The sequence below is a fragment of the Bemisia tabaci genome, chromosome 3, assembly GCF_918797505.1.
Source record: "Bemisia tabaci chromosome 3, PGI_BMITA_v3".
Taxonomy (NCBI): Eukaryota; Metazoa; Arthropoda; class Insecta; order Hemiptera; family Aleyrodidae; genus Bemisia; species Bemisia tabaci.
In genome coordinates, this window is record NC_092795.1 from 61,441,582 (window position 1) to 61,462,615 (window position 21,034).

Here is a 21,034-nt window from a genome sequence, read left to right on the forward strand (position 1 = left end):
ATGAAAAAAAAAAATGAAAAAATAAATTAGCGCATTCAAAAGGTTTTGACGGAATCAATACCCGACGTATCCTCATTTCGATTAAAATAGGATTAGCGCAGATGTCCGCACGTTGAATAATAGAGAGCCCACGCAGATAGAAAATGAATATTGGGCAGGAAACGTACCACAGACCACAAAAAGCGGCATTGTTACCGCGTTTGTGTTAAAATCCAAACGCTATAGGAGCAATTCATTACGTTGGTAGGCCCCTCCATTGATCGCACTAGCTAATTACCCACCGCAGTGTAGCAGCTTATTCACTTAATTTTCTTTTTTTTTTTCATGGAAAAAATGACTTCAGAACTGGGTCCTACCATGGCATCTCCTAGATTTTGGATATATACCCATGACACGCTAGACGAGACACTGCCTATCCAAAATCTAGGTAATGCCATTTACTTTTACTCTCTTGGCGTGAGCGCTTTATCTTTTACCTCCTTTATGGCTGCTCGATTGGAATCATTCGGGGAGGCAAGCGCCCTAGAGTTAATCTCACTATGAACTATATTGGTCAATGTCGACTGATTTTGATCGATTTTAATGCATTTTTTTAGATTTTTAGAAGGATTTGCCCCCCTTCTCCCTCCCGGAACATTTTTTACTTCTTTTCTCTCAACGACTTCCTCCTCCCCTAAAATTTTCTTGATATGATACCCCTAGATTTATTGCAATATAAATACTACTTGTTTCATGGGGTCAGAGACGCAGTATAATCAAGTTTTTTAACCTAATTTGCAACAAATCGTCTAGCGAAGTGTTCGACTAGACATTTATCTGTCGTCATGTAGTGCATACTTTTTTTCTCCATAAGTTACATGTACTTATCATTTTATCAATCATAGATACATAAAAGCTACTCTCACAGCGCTCTCTGGCACTCTAAAACCAACCTAAGTATCTGGCACCTAACCCATCAAAATTACCGACATGTCCATACTCTCCCATATAGATTCTCCAATGGGAAATGAATAGCTTATGCCCTAGCTCTCAGGATAAGGGATTCTACTGCTGTGCTAAGGAAGAACGCCGTATGAGCCATCAGGCAATGCCAAATTTCCTTCGAAAAACAACACATTTTCAGGAAAAGTTGTGAATATTTCTATTCCGATTTTTCGCAGGATTTTGTTCGAAATTTAATCTATAAATCCGAAAATTTCAAGGAAAAATATTCATAACTTTCTTAAAAAATGGATATTTCCTGAGATGAAATTTGGCAACATTCGAATGCACATAGGGTGTTTTTCCTTAGCACGGCAGCCTAGTCACACCGAGGGCAGAAACTCCCCGAGCGCGAGACTAGAAGTGAGTCTGCATAGCCACTTTTCCCGGCCGGGGCCGAATTCCGGGGCGATATTTATGGGTTTTAATAACCGTTGATTAGCAGCTGCATTGTGCCCTCATCGCTCAAGTCAATCTCCGACGCTGGACGGGACGGGCGCGTCGCGAACACGACATCGCGGTGGCGACGGTGGGAGCTAGCGGGGTGGGGGGCGGGGGGAGGCGCCTGCGCCGGGGATGACGGCACCGCGGCCGGCGTGGTACCGGGGGCGTTTTTCCGGATAACAGGTCTTCAGTCTCTCTCAGGTCTCGTGCACGCCGTGTTGCCTTTCCGCGTCGAGTCTCCTCCGGTTTCTTGCCTTCTCGGACGCTTCCGCACATCGAAACAAACCTCGCCGAATCTCAAATTCTAAACCCGCCTCACCCAAAGTGCTTGTCCCTCGCTCGTCGTGCTGCGAGTTCCTGTAGTGTCGCTTCGATCACCTCGTTTTGTGTTTCTGTGTGTGTTTTTGTTGATGGACGAGCCCCTGCTCCCGCCTCGGGATCCCTTGGATTAAGGAGTCGTCATCGAGGATTATGAGATCCCTCCTCCGCGGATACTGACCGCGCCAACTCACCTCTTCATGGGTTGACGCCCGCGAGTGTCAATTCATGTTCGGACGTGGTGAGTACATTTTCATGATTTTCCCACAATACCCCATAATTTTATTGTGCACGGAAAAAAAGTTTCACAAGCCCAACTGTACTCCTAGCTAATTTTGGCGCCAGATACAACAGTAGTTGCAATAGCCAGAGGTATGGTTGATCCAACCACTCCTTCGGCAAACACAATCATACCTGAACCTCTGGCTGGTACAACTACTGCACTATCTCCTTCAAAATCAGCCAGGAGTATAGTTGGGATTGTCATACTTTTTTTCCGTGTACAAATCGTCGTTTTTAGACGAAAAGACGTAACTGCATTACAATGTTGCCAGATTTCCCCGCAAAAATTGCAATTTTAGTATTTTACCAGTAGAATTTTGAGGATTTTTGACTGAAAATCTCATGTAATTTTTTTTCTGATCCCCTGCGAAAATCAAACAAATTTTTGGACGAAAATTATGCAAGTTTATTTTCGTCAAAAATTGAATTGTTTGAGTCAATTTTGCAACCCTGGAATGGAGTTACGTTCTTTCGTGCGGAAATCGACAAAATAAGGATGGCCAAAGTGCGACAAGACGTTTGCAATGTTTCAAAATTTGCGTTCCTGGTTTATTCACCAAAGAGAAACAGACCTATTTCTTGGCTTGAAATTCTACACAGAATGATTTGCTAACAGAGAAGGAATATCAAAAGAGTTTTCAAGAAATTACGTTGACTTGTTTCCCCAAGGAAATAAAGTATGACAGGATGTCTGCAACGTCGCAGATGCGTGGTTTCACACTTTGACCATGGATATCGCTTTACCAGGGAAAAAAAGAATCCTTCCTGTTAAAATGCTTATAGTTGATTCCAGGCCCTAGCTACTTTTTCTCTCTCAGTTGCAATGTTACTTTCGGTGATAACTATTCTTTCTGTTGTGGTAACAATGCGATTTTGTCATTGGGACAGAAATAATGTTACCACCGAAGCAACATTGTAACAACGAATATAAAAGTATGGAGTGACTGGATTCCACCATGAGCATTGCAAGAGCAAACGATTGTTTTTCTCCGTATGATAGTCCAATAAGTACAAAATTTCGTGAAGCATAATGTACAGTTGGTTTAACCATGTCGTGAGAGTATAGAGGTAGTATGAAAATAAAAATTCCACATTCTGTACTGAGCCAGATAGTTTTTCAGTAGACATTTATATTTTTAGATATCTGCACCAAAGAAAGGACGCAACTTATAATTGCCAAAGAAAAGTATCGTGAATTCCGGTAGATTTATAATAAGTATGGAGAACAATGTCTACTTCAGGCATTGGGCGCAGCAAATTTCTTGTTCCATCAATTTTTTTTCCAATATTTTTTTGACTGTGGGATTTTTTAATGATAATGTGATGATTTTCCTCATTCTTCAGGAATAGATGGTTGAAATGAACTTAGAATAATCAGACTTTTAAAAGTTCACCGACTTCATATTTAATACCCTTACCTTAATCATTTGGAATTGATGGATGAAGGAAGATACCACAAAATGAGTCACCTACTTTTCCGAAGAAAAATCGTTACTTTGTGTGATTGTTTCTTACTAAAGATCTGAAGCTGCGTGGATATTATTTGACGGCTTTAATCTCTTTCCTACGTGTGCGTCTTTCTGTAATCAAGATTTTTAGGAATAGCATTGCAATTCTTACCCGATGGCACCTTACAAATCAATTAATAACATTGTTTATTTGAGGTAAATAACAGTTTTGCAATGCATTTGCACCCAAAGCTTTGAGCTGAGGAAATCAAACACGTAATTGCGAGCCCCCAACATATTAACACACGAGGTCTTTGATGTTTAGTCAATTTGCAAATCGTATACAACTCTTGAATTAACGTTTGGGCTACTTCATCACTCAACTTCCCGATTAGCTCGTATGGAGAGAAGATGCCAAGAAAATCTAAGAAGGTGGTAAACAAACACAGAGAGTGGAATATTCTTCTGCGTGTTCGAGGTATTGAATGACGCAATTGAGGTAGCTTTGCAATTTTCAATCCCGAGCATTTCCCTCCATTTATTTGTATTCATCTATGCTGATTGAAAAATCCGTTGAGGAAGCGTCTCTATTTCGGAGCGGAGAGGACATTTCGCAAACGCAGTCTGGACTTTTCCGCATACTCTTATGCCTATCTTCAAGCTTACATTCCATGAGGGATCCGATACTGTACGCGAATTTAAGTATTTTGCAGGGTTTAGAAATACGCGGGATTCTCCGGTGAAGCCACAAACCGATCCCGAATCTCTCCCTTTCGTAGCTCATACCATGAGTGTCAGATTTCTCCCACAACTCGAACTTTTCCTGGTGAAACAAATAGGCTGGAATCGTTTTCTTAAGCTGGTTCCTCAGTTTGTGCGGAATTTATTCTGCATGGGTTATGATATATTCAAAATGTTAACCTTTAAGTGGATTATTTTGAGAAAATCGAAAAGTCGATCTGTAGATAAATTATTGAGGAATTTTCGGGCCTAAAATCATCTCCCAAAATCTTAAATCAAAGTCATAAACACTTTTTTCAAGCAATCATCTGTATCAATTCATATAAATCGGTTGAGGAATGGAAACAGTACTTTTAATTTTAGTCTAAGATTTTAGAAGATGATTTTTGGCGCAAACATTTCGTATTGATTGATCTACAGACTAAATTTTCGATTTTCCCCAAATAATCCACCAAAGTATGGTTAAAATTTGGAGTACTGTGTGGAGTTTTCTACATGCTCGCTCAGGAAACTTCACATCTCCAATTTAAATAGGGGAATTGTTATTTTAATATTATATATTTATCTTCTATAAATAAGGTAGGAATAGGAAAACAGGCAACTTATCCGGTGATGAGAGCACGATTCGTAGACAGCACGAGAGGATAATAATTCTCAAGTAGACAACTATTGCTACACATAGGATGCTTTCTTGCCTATCTCAAAAATTGAAGGCGGAAAAGAGTCGTGCGTAGCCCTCAATATCGTTTCATGACAATTCTGTTTCCTCTAAATTTCCACTCAGAAAACGCTACTGCCCGAGTGATTCTTTCCATAAGTGAAAATCATTCTAATTATTCGAATATGGGAGTTAGCATTAGTTTCGCAACTCTCAGGTCGATTTTCGATGAAAAGTTCCTTCCTTGGAAAACAAGGAGCCAAATGCAGATCCATCAAAACCCGCTCGTCTTGCACGATCTGGGAGCAGTGCCCAGCTCATTTTCATTTGAATATCGGCGGATTTCAAATCGCTTTCCCGCGACTAACCTGTCTTTCTGTAGTGCGGAAGCTCAGGTGCAGATTCCAATAACCTGTTCGTACTACGGCGATTCTCATCTGGAGCCCAAGGAATCTCTGCCGAGGGTAATTTCATTTCTGAGGGCTCCTGAGTTATTCTCTCCTTGACAACCTTATCTAAACACACGAACGAAATTGAAACCCGGACGAATTCTCGGAATCTATTTCCTCAGTAGCGTCATGTCCCGTTTTTGTACCCATAATGGCTTCAGTTTAACACAACGTCTGGATCTTAGTTGTATTCTGGACTAGGAGGATCGAAGTTGGTTCTAGTTGGATTACAAAGCTAAGCTGTATTGGCCGTAGACGTTGTACACGGTGAAAAGAGAAATGTTATCCTTCGATAACACGGTTGTAATGTTACACCAGAATCAACGGTAGCAGTACCTTGGATCCTGGTAGATCCATTGATAAGCGTAGTGGCATTACCATGTTCACAGTGGCATTATCTTGCTTACAGGAATCATTACAGTGGACGTGATAATATCACTATGACTATGTACTCATCTAATCACCAAAAACCACGGTCCGTCCAATTCTCACAGCATTACGATAATGTAACCGTAGAATTACTGTGTTTTTTTTTCTTAAAAGCGTCGATCTTTCTCAATTTTTTTAAAATAATTACTACAATTTAATCTTTCTTAACTTTGAAAAAGTATGAAATGAGGGTTTTAAATCTTATCAGGCGTATCAGGGCTTCTTTAATATAAAAAAAAAAAAAAAAAAAAAAAAAAAAAAAAAAAAAAAAAACTGCTGACGTTCTGCTTTTGTAGCAACAATATACTACAAGGAAAGTGTGTAAATTAACAATGAATGCTTTTTAGAAGGATTGAGTAGAGTAAAGAGCTTAAATTATAGTGGACATCGTTTTTTTCTTTGTTATAATGCATATCTTTTCCTCTTATTCTTTTTTTCGTCCAATATTCGTATCTTTTTACCGTCCATTTTATTATCCATCGAATGATGCAAAAAAGAAGAATAAATCTGTAATTACTGAATCCTCTGAAGGGTATGATTTACATTGTCATGTCCCCCTCAGCACAGTCAAAACGCGCTGGTATAAGGAACTCGTAGCTGCCTTGAGGCGAGGAGAAGAAATTTGCGAGGTTACGAAGGGAGAGAGACGGGATGGGTTTCAACGTGAAAGTGGAGCATGAGGATAAGCGAGGGATGTAGAAAGGGATGTAGCAGGGGATAAGCAGGGATGAGGGATGGAATATGCAACTGGTGTCCATTCTAAATCGGGCCGCAGCGTGCCCTGGTCTCCCCTCTTTCACAACTTCTTCCCGCGATCCGCCTCATACCACTAAAACCGCGGAAGGGCGAGAGGCGCAACCTAGGTTCCCGGAATGACCCATTTCACTCGATGATTAACCAGTTGGGAGTTGGGTTGAAGTTTCGAGGCGATGTGGAGAAAAATTATACGTCGCTTTGCCTCTTATATTCAGTTTATGCGGACTAGATCTGCCAAAATGCTTATTTTCGTCGTTCAGTTTTAAAAGATAATGGGCTCGTTGCAAACTTCAGATATAGACCAAAAAAAAAGAGCCGTCTCTTATATAAAATGTGGAAACAGACCAATAGCATCGTCGCACTAAACGCCTGCATAACGCCTTCAATTCAATAGACGCAATTTGAGCGGCTCAGAAGTTGAAATAGTTGTATCATGCCTTTCAGTTTAGCGTGGTATTCGGAAGGCGAGTGAAATCTTTACTCGATGACTATCCGCAGTGGAGTTGGAGTTTAGAGGCGATGTGAAGAAAAATTACACGTTGCTTTGCTTCTTGTATTCTGCGGGCACGTCTGAACTAGATCCGCCGTAACGCTACTCGTAGTCGTTCCGTTTTAAGAGAGAATACGCCGCTTGCAAACTTCAGCTGGAGCAAAAAAAGTCGTCTTTTATAGAAAATCTGTAAACAGACAAATGGACCGCGTTTAGCAGAAAAGAGCCAATCCTCATTAGCTATTGCTAAATTTGACTATGTGCAATTTATTTTTTTACAAGAGAACGTTTGTGTAGATTCTTTTGAAAATTTTAGAAAAAATTGCCTCGCATTACGCAGGAAAGTCTCTAAAATTTGCACAAAAATCCGCACAACTGTTTTCATGTAAAAAATTAAATGTCCCAATGAAATGTAGCAACAACTGATGTGACTTGGTTCTTTTCTGCTTAACGCGGTCCAGAGGGCATCGTTGCACTAAACGCTTGCATAACTGGAACCTGGAGTGAAACATCTAGTTCGCCTTCAACTTGATGGACGCAATTTGAGCGGCTCAAGGGTTGAAATAGTTGTATCATGACTTTCAGTTTAGCTTGATGTTCAGAAGGCGGCTGATTGCAATTCATTGTAATATTTGTGTTGTTAATGATGTCACTGCCAAAAATCGATAAGTACTCGATTATTTTCGCAGAGAAATATTTTGATATTGACTTTGAGATGAGCTGCAAAAGTTAAAATTTGGCTCCCCTCTCGCCCTTAGACTATCCACCACCTGCAGTTTTCACTTTGCCAGAGGTTGCCTCCAATAAAAAACGAATCTAATGGGAATATAATGAATAATTGTCTTCAAATTTTTCCTGCAATTTTTCCCGCACTTTGATTTCAAATATCTGAAAATTTCAAGGAAAATTATGAATAACATTCCATAAGAATACATGTAGTATACGGATAAATTTAGCAACTCTTGAATGTTTGTACGGAGTTTTTCCTCAGAACGGCAGTACTCCACCTTGGGCTATCCACCGCCTGCAGTTTCTGGCTTTCATTAAGTATAGTTAGTCGTTTGACTGCTCATTTGGTAACTGAATCCGAATTTCATTAAAGGCCACCTTGAGGCAATTACGTTTGAATAGTTTTATTGAAATCTCTTTGGGTAGAATTTATTGACCACGTGCCGCGGGGCTCAAAACATCGTGGGTCAACTTGGGTCGCTCGAGGGTCAAAACCTGTGTCCGAGCATGAAACGAGCGTAACACAGTTTGTAGATGCAATCCACCAGCTTGCACGTTCCACGCTCCCGTTCTCAGGAAAAACGCCCTATCAACGTCCGAACGTTGCCAAATTTACTCAATTTTTGGAATACTTCCTATCATTTTCCTCTGAATTTTCTAAAGCGAATTTAATCTTGTCTATTTGAATATTCCAAGGAAACGAGTGAGTTATGGGCTGATCCGGGGGTGGAGGAGGGCGTAGGGGGTGTGCACCCTCCCCGTTTGCTCGAAAAAGGAGGAAGGAAAAAGGGAAGAAAGTTTCAATTTCATATCAAAAGAAAGCTTTTAGAGCGTATGAAAATATCCTTCGATTGAAAGAAGATGAAGGAAGGAACAGGGGGAAATGGAAGGAAGGACACTTGTATTTTCGGTAATTTTTCTATGTCTAGATTGACTCAAACTTCATATTATATGCTTTAAAATTTTGACAAATGTGTGAGGGAGGCTCCCCGGACCCCCTCTCCACCCCCTGTGCAGTGTCTGGATCTGCCTGTGCTGAGTGATGTTTTCTTTAAAATAAATATTCCATCACGGGGAATTTGGCAATATTGAAATTCTCATATGACGTTTTTCCCTCGGACGGCATGACGGTCCGATGTCCGATCGATATGAATATTAATGTGAAAGTGCAAATCCTGTCATTGTGGATGGGACCCCGTGACCAGACCCCGAATCCCTGCGAGATTATTACAAAACATAATGCTCCCTACCCCGCCCCTCCTCCGCGCTCGATACACCGCCTCGCCGAGCGAGAACGACGCATCTCGCGAGGGGTGCCCGTTCGTGTTGCGCGGTTTTTGCCTACCGAGACGGAACGGCCGCGAAAGAAGTTCACCGACTCGACTCGCCCCAGTTCACGCTAGTTCATGTTCTGCTCCGGCGACCTGGAAGGGTCAGCCTTTTGTTGAACATCGAATCACCCACCGCGGATGTATTTGCTCGCAAGAAAAACTTGTTATTGAACTTAGATCAGAGAGAAAACTGAGCTTAAACACCCATGAACAAAGTCGGAAGCCGGAAGTCACCGATGGGCCAGCGGACATGCTCTAAGTTACAACGCTGCAGTACGCGCTTCCTACTCAAAAATTCTCTCTCCCTCTGGAATATTTATTATGCGATGCACAGTTGTATTACCGTCTAGTTCTTTATTCCCTCTCGCCGTTTCTTCGTATAATTTATTTTCCGCCCGTCCCCGTTTTTGTATTTTTAAGGACAAGAATACTTCGTAGCGATAAGATGGGTCAAACTATATTGAGGAGCCGTCTTCGCGACTTTGACGGGGTTCCTTCCCAAACGATTATTTTTCCTACGAAAACTCGCCTTTTTGAAAATTGTTTTTAGTTTTGAAAAATTAAAGTAAGATACATTTGTCAGCAGAAACCAAAATTATCCTCAAAAAATGGGTCGCTTTTTGCGGTAAAATTGTCGCGACTCTTTCTATGTTGCTGGAATATTGCCCGCATGTGAGCACACTCTTTCCTACTCGCCAGATATAAAAGCAAGAAAATCTTCTAGAAAGGTTCCTTAACTAGTATCTCTAGTTTTTACATATTTCTAGCACAATCTTATTGCGTACTCGTGGAAAACGTGAAATGTTTTAGATATACAAAAACCATAATCTTTCACAAAAAGACATAATATTGAAACCACCTGTTAGAGTATTTGGACCACGTTAAACAGAATGGAACCAAGCCACATCAGCTATTGCCAAATTTGACAGGGGAATCTGATTTTTTACGAAAGAGCGTTTGTGCGGATTCTTTTGACAATTTTAAGGAATTTGCTTAGTATTATGGAGAAAATTCATAGAAATTTGCACGAAAATCCGCACGACCGTTTTCATGTAAAAAATTAAATTGCCCAATTAAATTTGGCAATAGCTGATGTGGCTTGGTTCCTTTCTGTTTAACGCGGTCCATTTGAAAATCGATGGGCTGTAACGTTTTAACCCATGACTTTCATTGAAGAAATCTTTTGCCGATCAGAATAATTGAAATTATAATTAAGCTCTCAGCATAGTTATCTCGAATGTCTAGAGTCACAACAGACTGCCTTGCAAGGTTGAAAGAATGTGAAAGACACGAAAGGAAAAAGTAGGTGCGGAAGGAAAGGGAGCAATGGCACTGGGTGACCCAGACATTACCGCGTTGGAAACAGACAGGAAGTGGGATATGAGTGTTAGAACTCGTTCAATTGTCACAATTTATTGATTCCCTCCGCTTTCATTCACATAGCCGTCTACTTATACCTATCTCGCGGCGCGGGCTTCCAATTCTACTTCCAGAGCCTGACTCCTGAGCTTCCCTGCCGGATTGTCTCCAGATTTTGGTCCGTTTTAGGCTGAAAAATCGCTCAAAAGCTGTTTTATAGATAGTTAAATAGATAGATACATAAATAAATAAATAGATAAATAGATAAATAAATCAAGAAATCATTAAATCAAAGACATTGTTTTGAGGTAAAGGATATTTTATTTATTATAAGACAATTTTTCTAAGTGAAATATTTTTCAGGTCAATTGAGTTTTTTTCTTCTTCTTTTTTAATTCCAGGAAAATTAAACTTTGCATCAATGACTAAGTTAGATTCTCTCGAATAGAGTATAGAAACTCAATTGATATTAAAAATTAATGGAACATTTTTACGCAAATTTCTTATTGCTTAAATTCCTTGAGGAGCTGATTTTGCAGTATTTTTAATACTTTTTTCTGATATGGGAAATGAGAGCAAATAGATTTACTAGTGAGAAAATGCACAACCTGGTGGCGTCATTTGACGGCATTTCCCATTTAAACATATGTATTTTAGCAGAATAGATAATTTTGTCATACCTCCTTCAATAATTGTTTAATTTATGACCTAAGGGTATCCTCAAGTTCAGTTTACCCAGTGGTCTCCAATTAAACACAAAATTCATGAAATTCCAGATAAGTACATGCACATTTTTAATTCCTCTCCACTCAAAAATAAAAATTAAAAAAATCAAAAAATTATCAACTCTGTATTTCGAAGTCATTGCATTTTTGAGCCATCTTTAATTCATCCCCTTACCTTTTGTTTTATTTGGTACACAAAAATCGGGTTATTGATGCTTAGTTTGACAACTTTGGCCGTAAGAGCTGTCAAACCGAAGAGCGTTGGTGTCTCCATTATCGCGCTTCTGGTCTTGTCGATTTGATCGATTTTTAATACATCTTCCCCTTCATTCTTTAACACTGCGCATACGTAAGTGAGTTATCTCTGTAGCTCCTGCATTTTAATTACTAAGAACCAAACCTACTGGGGGGAAGGAAAACAATGAAAAGAAATTAAGCATTCCGTTCATGGAATTTATTCTAATTTATTCTATTTATTTTAATTTTTGAGACAACATTCCCTCTTCCCTACGTTTAGAATTAGCTGATGCAAGTATGCGACTAAATGATTTACATTTCAGGGGACGGATGAAGAGAGTGAAAAATTTCTCTCGAGTATTATTCTAGACACTCACAGCTGGAAAAGGAGCGGTGCAGTTGTTTACTTGTGACTCTTTTCGCTTAATTAATCGCTATTATTTAAGCATTCTGCTCAGTAAGATGATTCTGTTGCAGTTCAATCACGTAACTGGAATAAACATTCAGCCACATTTTATTCGATCGGAAAGTTGTTTCCCATTAATATGCAGAACTCAGTACAAAGTAAACGCTAATACAAAAGCTCAATTTTATTATCCAATTGGACTTTTTTATCTTTTCAATTGCTATTCTTTTCTTTTTTTGAAGAGGGAGGGGAAGGAGAGCATCATTCAATAAAAATGTTTTTAATAGGTATCATATTCAAAGTCTGTTTAAACGATAATCTCATCGGTTGCAAGCAAGAACGAAAGTTCGAGGGCAGCTTCATTGTGGGCTACGTCATGGCGGGACTAAGTTCCTACTCCGATGTTTGAATTTCATGAAGAGGACTACAATTGTGTCGTAGTCATGAGCAGAAACGTTATATTTTTATCCATTTCTTTATGATATATTTTTATTTTTTGAGGGGGGAGGTTGTAGAAATTAAAATCACGCATAAGAGGTTTAAGTAACTCAATAAAAATCAACCATCCGGAACCCCGAACACGAACTTGTTGAAAACTTTCTGAAGAAGATAAAGACACGCACGTGCATGTTTATTTTTAAAAGTTGCTGTGCCCACGAGTGTCTTTACATATTTTAAAAAGTTTTCAACAACTCAGATTTTGAAAGTTGGAACCGTTTTATATCGCGATTTCTTTGGTAAAAGAGCGAAACTTCATTCCCAAGGTGCAAAATTAATTCAAAGAATTCAAGCTTTCACAATAATGCAGCAATGCGATTTCTATATTAACAATTTTCACATTTTTGCATGTGATCAGAGGAAAAATCAGTGAAATGTTTAGTTCCATACGATTAAATGTTTTTTGGTGAAAATAAAGTTTGTGGGTAGGAATTTTGGAACGATGAAATGCAGTTACGTTCCTCCGTCCGAGGAACAATGATAGATGAATAAGGAAAAGGTTTCAGGATACATTAATTTCAAAAGCTTTCGACCTCTTACTTGCCATTATTACAACATTTTTGTGAGAAAACTTGTTTTTACTGATGCCAAAAAAGGTTTAAACCGACTGTACATTAACTCCGACCCGTCATGAATATATCATTCATTTTTTTGATAGATTACTAAGCAGTTACAAAATTGGCAGAAAGCTCAAGAGCTCTGAAGGGCGTTATTATGAACGCCTGCAGGTTGTGCATGTGCGTTCCGGGTTCAGAAGTCAACTATTTCGGATTTAGAAGCTACTGCTCTTACCAAAATACTCGGAGCAGTAGAAACTTTGGCTTTTAGATCCGGAAATTACAACATCTGGACCCATAATGCATAATCATATGGTGCGTAAGGACGCTTGTTATAGAAAAAGCCTCAGACTCACTATAATCTACGATATATTCCTGATCAATAATGTAAAATTTAATTTTTCCAGTTGGAATCGGTCAATATTGGAACACGTTGAGAAACGCAGGATCACCAAAATTATTTTCAGTCCGCTGAAATTTTGAAAGAAGATCCAACTGACTTCAAAATCCACACGGAACAAACCCCATCTCAACATGTGAACTTGCTCCTGCGTCTAGAGAGAAATCTACACATCGAAGAGTTACCTCTGCTCTGCTCCGAAAATGGCGAAATCGCACGCTGCTTCCTCATTCGAGTTGAACACTCAACGACATAGGAAGCAGGAGAACGAAGGCGTAACTCTGAATATTCAGGACTCCTCTTGGCTTCCCTCCAAGATAATGGTAAGTCTTGCCGGCAATTTTGAATTCTATTACATTAGTTTATTTTCATGCGCTCCTTTCTCTGCAGAATGTTGCATACGATTATTCCATGGTTTAGAATTTAATTATGTTGAAACTCATATAGGAACACTCTGCTAACGCCCTTGGAATACAAGGCGTAAAAGTGTTTGAATCCGTCTCAAGAACGAATCAGTGTACTCAAGCTGTTTCTTTTCTCAGTTATACTCGCTCGTATATTCTGTCGTGCTAAGGAAAAACGCCATATGAGCCTTCAAACGATGCAAAATTTCAAAATCTCAGCTTGAGTTTCGAACAAAATCGTCTGAAAAAGTAGTAGAAAAATTTTACAGTTTTTTCTGTGAATTTCTTTTTTATCGGAAGATATATGGCAACAAATATTGGCTCATACGGCGTTCTTCCATAACACAGCAGTATTGATACTGCTGCTGCTGTTGCTGCTATTGAATGATCGTTATTTTAGGTGACGTTAAGATTTTGACCGAATATGCTCTAGTTTTCGCTGCGAATGTTTCATCTCTTTCGAGATCGTGATCTCGGTATGTTTTTTCTTTCGTATATTTCTATATTCGTATATTTCTTGGAGCAAAATAATAGCAGATGAGCCACCACCCCGTTTTCATAGAAAAAATTCTGAATCAAGGTAAATTTTGCCGGCAAAAGTATTCACCAAGATGCACATCTCAGCACTCGACATGTACGAGTGCGAAATATTTAACCGCGCGGCACGTTTTGAATTCATCCGTGCGTGAAAATTGCGCTGCCAGCAGTTTCGACTCCGAGAGAAACAAGGGTGGCGCCAGAGCATCGTTGCCGAATTTTAAAAAAACAAATATTTTCGCTCTCGGCTTTGAAGAATTATCACGAAGTAGAAACAGCCTCCGCGCCGCGATCACGATAGTTTCCAGAATTGCTCCCGGTTCGAAAAATGAACCTAGATTAGGAGGTTTGAAAATCGTGCTCTGAGCTCTTACGTTGAGGAAGAAATCCAAGATCCGCCTTAAAGTCAAATCTTGACACAAAATACGAAGAGAAAAGTTTACAATTTAACATTTTTGGAATTGAATCTCTCGTGAAATAACTGCACAGTAAAAAAGTAACAAAAATTTTGTGTTAATGTGTTAAACTCGAGTTGGAGGTAAAACACGGAGCAAGTTAGTTAAATTTTTTGGTGTTTGTTTTCCCTGTGTCAAATCGATAAAATTTTTGTGTTAAAAATCTGCGACCTCGTTAAAAATTATGCGACGCGGCAGCCATCAGAATTAAACCTGGATCACTTCGGTGGTAATCAAATGCAAAAGCCGTTTGGAAGTCACAACCGCTGAGTGTTGGAACGAAAACAAAAGTACATAAGTTCCGCAGGACACTTTCGTGCCCCGATGTCTAAGAGTAAACTACGGTTTAAGTCGATTTAACTCAAAGATGTGTTGAGCAACCAAGTCCCATGGGTTGATCTGACACAAAAAAAGTAACACTGTACAAGGAACTATTAACTTCGTAGAAGTCTATTACGTGAAATAGTGCCTTGTAAAGTGGTCCATTGAACGGAAAAAATTTGCGCAAGGCCGGCTGTGATCGCTCATGACTTATTCTTGAGCTGGACAACAGGCTAATTTACGTTTTTTAATCAACGATTTAAAATGAATCGTGAACCTGTCTTTTCTAATACAGAGCGGTTTTTTGAGGGCAGAATATTTACTTTTAGGGATGTTAATAACAAGTCCAAAAACGACATGTTGCATTTTACATTTTCGAGCATATTTCTACCATTTTCGCCGTATATTTTCTTATTGTTCTTGAATAGTCAAACTTGACAAGTGTGCGTGTAATTTAGTCACTTGTATTAGTAGCCCGCCGCCTTACTCCCGTGACGGGGGGTTATCGGTTCAAGTTGTGTGTGTGTGTGGGTGTTTCTGGCTGGATAATTAAGAAAAGCCGATTTTGTGAATCTCCAAGTTTAAGTCGAGTCTGCAGCCTGTCTTATCTGTGCTTTCGCCTTTCATCAAAGACCAGCTCCGCAACAGAGATGTCAAATCATTCGATGAAAAGAGATCCGGTCGGTCGAACACTTCGGGGCGTATTCCTTACGCATTGATACTATTTAGTGAAAACAGCCGGAATTACGGTTGTATTTACTAGAACATTGGCGATCCTTGTCATAATGTGGCAAATGCTACCATAGAGTCCGGTGTTTTTACTACATATTTGTATCACTGTGTCAGAGTATGGTAAAATCTACCATATTTTTTGTCCAGTGAAGGTTTCACTCTACAAAAATGATAGACTAAGACTGTTCCCCAGGCTCAAGTACATGCCTCACGCATGGGACGTATCACCAGAGACACAGGAAGCTCAGGTGTGTCATTACCACCGCAACTTTCGTGTCGCACGCAGGAGCAACCGTTTTCCCCACGATTTCATTACGTCGATAACATCATTTTCGGTCAGAACGAGAATGAAATCATGCGCAAAAAGGACCCTCATTATGGTGTCGATCCTTCCCTAGGAAATCGTCACTCTCCTGACGTAAGGGCGTAAATACACCTTGCAATAAATCCAGACGTCTATTCAACTCAGTGCTTCCGGACTCATCTCAAAGTGTAGTTAAGCCCTTCTGTCAGCTGAGCGACGATACGCACTCGATTATTAGATAAAACGAAAGAACACACAGAAATCGCCGGAGGCAACTTGGACCGCGTTTAGCAGAAAGGAACCAAGCCACATCAGCTATTGCCAAACTTAGTCGGGCAATTTAATTGTTTCCAAGAGATCGTCTGTGCGGAATCCTTTGAAAATGTTGAGGAATTTGCTTCGCACTATGCAGAAAATTCACTGAAATTTGCACAGAAATCCGCACAACCGTTTTCATTTAAAATATTAAATGGCCCAAATAAATTTGGCTATAGCTGATGTGGCTTGCTTCCATTCTGCTTAATATGTTCAACTTTAAGTTCGCTCGAGTCGACTTTCCCCTGGTTTTCCGTGTGTTTATAGTTGACCTGCTCGTAGGCGATTTCACATAATGCCCATAATATCATTTTCGGTCAGAATGAGAATCAAATCATGCGCGAAAAAGGCCCTCATGAAAACTTTGATCTTTTTTCCTGGGATACGCAGCGCATAAAAATGCACTGAATTCGATTAAAATCAAAGAACACACGGAAATTACCGGAGGCAACTATGAGTTCGCTCGAGCTGATTCTTCTCCTGATTTTTCCCGGGTCTGTGCTTCAACTGCTCGCGGGCGATTTCAGAATGAGAGGATTCCTGTGGCGCGCGTTGCCAAGATGCCTACAAATTGCGGAATTATTAAGGGTTTTCATTCTTTCATCCAAAACAAAAACGCCTTCAACACCTTCATTCCATTTTATCCAGTTTCTTTCAGACAACATTTTTTATAATATGTGCCTGGAACCCTCCCCCTCCCTTTCGATTAAAAAAAAAAGAAGAAAAAAAGAAAGAAATTTCACCTTACATTTACTGAACGGATTGGCGTTCCTATTTAGTGAGGAAAAGTCAAAGTATTGCAGAGAATATTTTCGAGATTCTTTAAAACTCCTAAACACGACCGACCAAAAATCACTTATACTCATTAGGTAACGCTTCACTATACACCCATCACTCCCCTGTAATGCCGCGTGACGCTGGCAAAGACCTTCATCTCCCCTTAGAGCTTTACGTAATTTAGGGACGGCCTCTTTACGAACAAAATCGTCTGACAAAAATTGAGGAAAAATCTTCTCAATTTCCCGAGGAAATTCGTTTCTATCGGATGAAATATGGCAACGTCTGAAGATTTATATGGCGTTTTTCCTTAGGAAGGCAGTATTGGATGTACAGAGCTGCCGAGCCAAGAAAAACGCCGTACGAAAATTCGAATGCTAAAAAGTTACGGATATTTTTCGTCGAAATTTTCAGTAATTTCACTTAAATCACGAGCAAAATCGTCTGCAGACGATTGCAGGCGATGTAAACATGTGAAAAGATCGTCCCAACTTCCCTTGGAAATTCGTTTGTATCGGATGAATACGGCAACGCCTGAAGGTTTATACGGCGTTCTTGCTTAGGAAGGAGGGAGTATCGGGAGTGCAGTGTTCTCGCGTCGAGGGGGAGTGTGGAGTGTGGGCGTGTATCCAGAACACGCTCGTGTAAATAAGCCGGGAGCTCTCTTTCACCGGATCGGCGTATCGCATCGCATCGCATGGCGGCGTTATTCCTGCGGGAAAGGCTGAAAATTAGTCGGAGAAAAGAAAGGCGAACGGCGAACGGGGCGGCGGTGAATCTTGGAGCGCGAAGATCGGAAGCCCCTGGCCGTGGTCGCGTCGAAATTTGATTTATCCCCCGCCCGAACCGCTCTGTCTATTAAATCGCCCGACATGCATGATGAATAGATCGCAAATTATAATATTTCAATCTCGCCCATTCAGCTCAAGCGCCCTTCATCTTTCCAGGGAAAAACGCCACGGCGCGGTGCCCCTTCTTACGCCGACGCCTCCATTCCTCAATCCTCCCCACAAGCTCCCCGCTTCCACGGAAATCTGGCAACTGTGCTTTCCGTAGACTCGGCACCTTGTTGCAAAGTTGGGAAATTGAGTTAGAGAGAGAGCTTTGCTCACGTCGGCTACTTTTCAGAGGGGAATTCGATGGATTTCCTAGTTTTAAGCCACCAAACGAAAATAATGAAAATTGTGACCGAGTTCTTTTCCTGTTAAAATTTTTACTTTGCGTTCCCTGAAGAAATTTTAAGAATTTTTTTTAAAACAATATTTGGACCGCGTTAGGTAGGAAATGAATCAAGACACATCAGCTATTGCCAAATTTTGGTGTGCAGTTTTAGTTTTATACATTGAAACGGTTGTGCAGATTTTTGTGCAAAATTGGGATATTGAGTTATAGAGAGCCCTGCCCACGTCGAATACTTTTCAGAGGGAGACTTCGGTGGTTTTCCTAGTTTTTAGCAGTGCGAGACTTTTGGATCACCTTGTGTGTTATTTCATTCACAAAAGATTGTATGTCGTCAGTAGCCTACGAATTCTTCTAAAATTGGTCTTTTAATCCTCGCGATATAGCATAAATATATTGATTTAGTGACCAAGTCACTCGATTATCAATACATTCGAAGGTTCCACCCAGGTCAACGAAGTGTCAATGTAGTCTTCCCAGGACACTCTATACCTATTGAGTCATGTAGTCGTGCACTTCCAAGGTACTTCAGGAGCTTATTCTAAAAAGGACAAAAGAGCTGTACCTTTTTTCAGCGCAGAATATTCAACTCGAGATGGCACAGTGCACGCGTGTTCCCAGTGCGAGAGCAATAAGAAACTCGGACGCGCCTTCAATTTTTGCGTATGCAACACGGGCATCCACAGAGCACGAATAGTTGTATCCACACGCCTGCCATCAAACTCGCGTCGCATAAGCAAGCCACTGATCAGGATGAGACAGAGATTCTTCTTCCGTTTGTATCCTTCATGAATGACACTAGTGGAATATTTGTTCATCTTATTCAGATGTTTTCTATCAAGACGATATTAAAACACATGTATGTTGAAGTTTTATTCTCATTTTAAACGCTTAGCAGAAAGAGAGCTCTTTTCTATTTCAACCTGCCTCTACAATTCTAATATGCTAGTGGCAGTACGTTCGAATGACGAACCAGCTCAACAACCAGATGGCAGAGAGGGGTCTAACATATTTAGAATAGATTAATCTGTGATATTTTTATTTAATGCTCAAGGTGTCAGAGCGCGGAAAATGATAATCGTTTTTCTACAATTTATTTTCTTAGCGGTACTGAATTTTCCTCAAAATTGATAGTTGAAATTCTGGGGAGCAAGTTATTTCATCTCAACGGTGCTCATTTCCGGGAAACTTAGAAACACGTCTACATAGAAAACAGCTGAACGCTTATATAATGCAAACGTAATAGAGCTTTCCCGCTTGTCTTTCTTTCTGCTTTGCGTATTAGAAAATACTGCAAGCATTTTTGTAACACATTGCAAAGATTCTTTTGCCTAACAATTTTAACAACTCTGAGATGTTATAGTAAATTACAGCTGACTAGTTCAAATTTCCCTGATGACTGAAAGTAATACACGAATAGGAGTAAGCAATTGAGTCAATTTACATCCTCAGAAAAATTAAACCGAAGTTTTCATCGAGCATTTTGCAACCGTGTCCTCACTCAATGTTCGACGCTCGTTACTTCCGATTTCTTTTCAAACCGCTGTACTGCTACTCCAACACTATTGCCAAATTGTAACAAAGAAATACAGATTTTACTGCCGCGAACAATCTCCAGCTGGTGTTTTTTTTACCACCAGTCAACATTGCGTTTCAATATCGCCGTGAGAGACTGCACAGTGCACACCGCGCTAATTTGCATTTTCCACGTGTAGATCACTCACAGTTGCCTGAATATACAAAACCCAGTCGAGCAGAGTTTGTAAAGTTTTCCCAGAATGAGGAGAGTCAAATTGAAGTTGTGTATCTGACCTTACAGTTAAATTGAAGTTCCAATAGATGCAACTGGTGAGTTAGATTCCTCCCGCTATTTGTTCAAAGTTAAAATGCTCTCCTTTGAAACGCATGTTTGTCACTGGCGAGGGGAAAAATTCGAGTATCGATATTCTCCCATTTAAAGTTATAGTAAAGAATCGATTATTATGGTGTTCGCTGCGATCATCCTGTTTATCGATTCCTCTACAAAGGTTTAAATGGCAGATCAATCGAACAATCTCAAAGCACGCCACGCCGCTGACATGTGTGCGTGTAAAGTTGAAACCGAGAGCAAAATGCATTCTACTCGCGAAGTATTTCAGAGTGGTCTCTTTGATTCTGGCAAAGGAAACAAAAAAGTTTATAATTTACTTTTCTTCCCAATCTCCTTGTACGCGACTGCAAAATTGCAGATAGAATGCTGAAATGTATTGTATTCGAATGATTTGGGTCATCTTATAAAGCAAACTTTACCGTCTTTTAAACTAATCATGAACATCTCTTAAACATGTTTGTGGTCGTAGCGCTCGTTTTATTTGTTCCATATTCGTTTTACATATAACATCCAGTAAATCTTATAAAATTTACTGCAGAGAAAATTCTAATAATAACATAATTACAAACTGTGATTCAAAGCTTCAAAATTAGATGTACCCTACACATTTCACCCTAGACACCTTCCTCCAATGAATACTTGCGTTTCTTTATTCTTCGAGGCGCCTTTCAAATGATTGTGCGCTCAATTTGAGCGGCTTTAGAGCGCGAATAGTTGCATGCATAGTTTTGCCACTTTCAATCAAGGTAAGAGGCGGCAAGGAACGCGCGTTAATTATCATTATTATGTAAACAAGGTTGATTAATTTTAAACAAATTAAATCCGCCCACTTTGTTCCACGTGCAATTCTAAGAAAGGAATGTATGACTAAGTCAATGGTGAAAAAAAAAATCTGGGAAAAT

The 21,034-nt window shown here is 39.9% G+C and overlaps 1 protein-coding gene across 8 annotated transcripts in view; it reads left to right on the forward strand.

Moving 5' to 3' along the window:
• The first annotated feature begins 1,588 nt into the window (after window positions 1-1,588).
• Window positions 1,589-21,034, forward strand: part of LOC109034475 (retinal degeneration A) — a 237,719-nt gene continuing 218,273 nt past the window's right edge. For 5 of the 8 annotated variants that reach the window (XM_072298976.1, XM_072298977.1, XM_072298979.1 and 2 more), the window contains exons 1-2: window positions 1,589-1,984; window positions 13,246-13,561. The gene's annotated coding sequence lies outside the window, so the exon portion shown is untranslated. The remainder of the gene's footprint in view (window positions 1,985-13,245; window positions 13,562-21,034) is intronic. The other 3 variants (XM_072298980.1, XM_072298981.1, XM_072298983.1) reach the window with 1 other exon arrangement.